A 3,470-nucleotide genomic window follows, 5' to 3' on the forward strand; every position below is an offset into this window, starting at 1 on the left:
GGTGCCCATGAGGGTCAGAAAGAGCATCAGATACCCTGAAACTGGAGTTTTAGGCAGTTGTGAAACACCATGTTACTGCAAGGAATTAAACCTGGGTTTGCTGGAAGAGCAGCCACAGTGTATTAACCACTGAGCTTTCTCTATAGTCTCTTCACTTTGTTTTTTTAAAAAGCATTCTTTCATTAATCCTGGACCTCATCCATTCAAGCTGGACAGCAAGCCCCACATATCTTCCTATCTCCACTCCCAGTATTATGGTTATGGGGGATGCTTTTTATGTGGTTGTTGCAAGTCCAAACCCAGGTCTTCATGCTAGCACAGCAAGCACTTTATAAGCTAAACTATCTCTCCAGTCTCCTCACCAACATTTTTAACCCAAACATTCCTCTTTGCAGGAGGATGTTCATTTAATGTCTAGAGAACAGACGTGGTATCTGTTTAATGTACCACAGGAAATCATTCAGGCCAAATTCTATAATCAGCTGCATCATTTGGATAAGCCGTAAAGCTTGCTGGGCCCTTCCTTCCTCTCTATGTTGGGTACAGAGAAGTGAAGTCACTGGAATCCATATTATCCTTTCTGAAACATAGGCCCAGACTCGGATAAGGGCTTCAAACAATGGAGCTTAAGAAGCTTAGAGCCTAAAGTTATTCTTTGTATAGCAGCCTTTTATTAGCAGTGATTGGTTGGGTCACTCTTCCCCACTCATACAACAGATTTTTCTACTGGTAAAAGCCTACTTTAAGCAACAGTGGCATCTTTCTCATGCACAGAATCAAATGGGAAATATGGCTAGTTCTCGAAGGTATCTAAAGCTTCTATCTTCTTCCAGAGTCTTCTAGAAGTATCTCCATTGCCTGTCTAAGGGACCACGGATGACTTTGTTCCGATAATCATTGTATGAGCCCACATAATAACATTGAAGATTCCAAGTAAACGGCTACGGCTTCCATGTGCCAGTTTCATTCATATGTGATCATTGTATGTTTACTACTGCAACCCTATAGAGTTACAAGTCTTGTAGAGTCACAGCCATGGGGCTCATGTGTGACTGTGCTAGCAGACTTTACAGGTTCTCATCTTGGTTTCATACCTCCAACTATTGGTTGCTTCAGAGCACATCTAGCCATTAGGTTCACGGGAGGCTTTTTGCAGGAAGAAAAGCCACCAGCAAATTTGCGTGTCATTTGTTTCATCAGCTTCTGATAAGGCAAAGTTAGGGTTTTCATAGCCTCTCTTCATTCTGGCCTTGACATCTTTCTCATTGTAAAGGCACATGGCCCAGTGAAGAGTCTCCATTTGCACCACCTTACGAAAGTTATGGAAATCCACTCAATATTGGCATTTCCCCGTTTCTGGTCTTGCATACTATAGGAACAAAACTGTAGCCCCAAGGCACCTCTTCTGTGGCACATAGTGTAGGAACCTGCCAGGCAGCACTGGTTGACCTAAAGAAGACAAGTAATTCAAAGTCCTGCTGAGGAAGCATTTCTGTTGTCATGTGGAAGAAAGGGCTGTTGTGTTCAATGACATGGCAGGTTTTCAATGCCATTATCTACTAAAAAGTTGATATTGGTTTGATCCAAAAATAATAGTCTCTCCTTCAGGAGTGACACTAGTCTTCAGAAGCTTTCATATGTGTGACTGCTAATCAAAAGGCTGTTCTAGGATCAGACACGCAGACGAGGAGGCTAATCTCACCACATTTGCTGATCACCACATTCTTGCCGAATGCAATGGTCTTAGCACTCTTTTTACATCTGGAAACCTTGGGTAATATGACACCATACATAAAGGAATTCATTATTATCCCAAGAACAGACTAGAAGATAAGCAAGAAAATGGCAGTAGCACACTGCTCCCTCAAAAGCCTGAATCCATAACCTGTGATCACTCGAATTTGCAGAGAAAACAGAAAGGATGAGGTCATCCCATTAATGTTCTCCACACATGCAGGACAATTGTCCGGTGGGTAGAACTCTGGCACATCCTTATGAACATAGGCTACAATATGTTACAGGAGACAAAAGAGGAACCAACTCCACAAGAAGTCTGTGATGAACACCACCATTTTCTACCTCCATTTGAGATCAAGTGCAGTTGTCCAAATGTTCCCAAAGAATATAAACCTCATCTGTGCATCCGCATTGCCGAACTGTATGCTACACCTTCTGTCTTTGGAGACCAGCCTTGCTTGTTGAGAATTTTCAAAAATATGAGTGACAAGCCATTTCTGAAGATGTTTGAACGTCCTTTCAGTCAGTGCCCTGTTTTGATTTTCATCAACCTATGGAGATGTGTCTGCTACACCCGGGATTTGAGGACCTTAAAGAACTGTGTTGACTACAGTCAAATGCTGTATACCCTCTTCCTACAGTTTCAGGGAGCTTTTATATACAAGTGTAAGAAAATAGTGATCCAAGGAAGGTTGTTAGATGTTTAGAAAAAATGTAAATAAATGTCAGTAAACATATAGTAAATATTAACAGAGCAGCCCTTTCTCAGAACTTCCTCAGGACAGAGCAATTTAAACACAATTGCCTGGAATGAACTACAGGTTAAGTATATCTGGGAAATCGTGAAAGGAAAACAGAAGGCCATATCCAAATTCAGGACACACTGACCAGATTAAGTTCTGTAGCTATGATCTGATGTCCAGCAAGAATAAACATGTCTTATAAATTGAATGTAAATGCTTAATGCCAGAGGCATGAACTCATATCCACGAATAAACCAGGGAACAAAATATGCCTGAAGTAAAAAGGTCCTCTGCCTTTTTTTCCTTGAATATCTCTCACAGTTCACCAAGGAATTGTTCACAGCCCCGATCTTAAATATTCCTGACATCCCTGAAGGAATAAAAGGAATGGGTACAACAGACCCAGGACACCATTGTCGGTGATACCTTCCACTCTGGGCTTCTGTGATGGGTGCACTGCATGTCCCTCCCACAAGAAGATCAAGGATACAGGAGATGCTGCCAGGGGTCTCATTCTGCTCTGATTGGCTCCCTACTCTTACATTTTCTATCAGATGGACTTGAAAGAGACACAAATAAAGCATGTAGAACACAGACTTTATTTCAGGTGGCAGTGGAGAAAACACTATAACAAAATGAAACAATTCCATATTTTAGTTTAAAAATTTTTAGACAATATTTTCCTTTCCCAGTTCCTCCTAGACTTTCCTTCCCTACTCAGTGAACTTTTTGTTCTCTCTCTCTCTCTCTCTCTCTCTCTCTCTCTCTCTCTCTCTCTCTCTCTCTCAAAAACAAAACAAAACAAAACAATAACAAAGCTACCCACAAGCATCATGGGGTCTGTTTTGTGCTGTCCAGCTAATCCTGAGCATGGGGCCTGCTGTCCAGTGAAGTGGATATGCCTTTTGTTGTTCCAATGCAGCAAACTAATTTTCTTTCTCCAGGCTGCTATTAGTTGCCAATAGCTTCTTGGTTAGTGTCTGGGATTTT

At 41.6% G+C, this 3,470-nt stretch overlaps 1 pseudogene across 1 annotated transcript; it reads right to left on the reverse strand.

The window, feature by feature from the left end:
- Positions 1-1,123: 1,123 nt before the first annotated feature.
- On the reverse strand, positions 1,124-2,894 carry LOC311605931 (ATP-sensitive inward rectifier potassium channel 1-like; annotated as a pseudogene). Its single transcript has 2 exons — positions 2,883-2,894; positions 1,124-2,288 (listed from the first exon to the last, which is right to left on the reverse strand). The product of its transcript is annotated as an ATP-sensitive inward rectifier potassium channel 1-like (transcript).
- Positions 2,895-3,470: the final 576 nt, after the last annotated feature.

Source organism: Acomys minous, assembly GCF_964271855.1.
Source record: "Acomys minous genome assembly, chromosome: 9".
Classification (NCBI taxonomy): Eukaryota; Metazoa; Chordata; class Mammalia; order Rodentia; family Muridae; genus Acomys; species Acomys minous.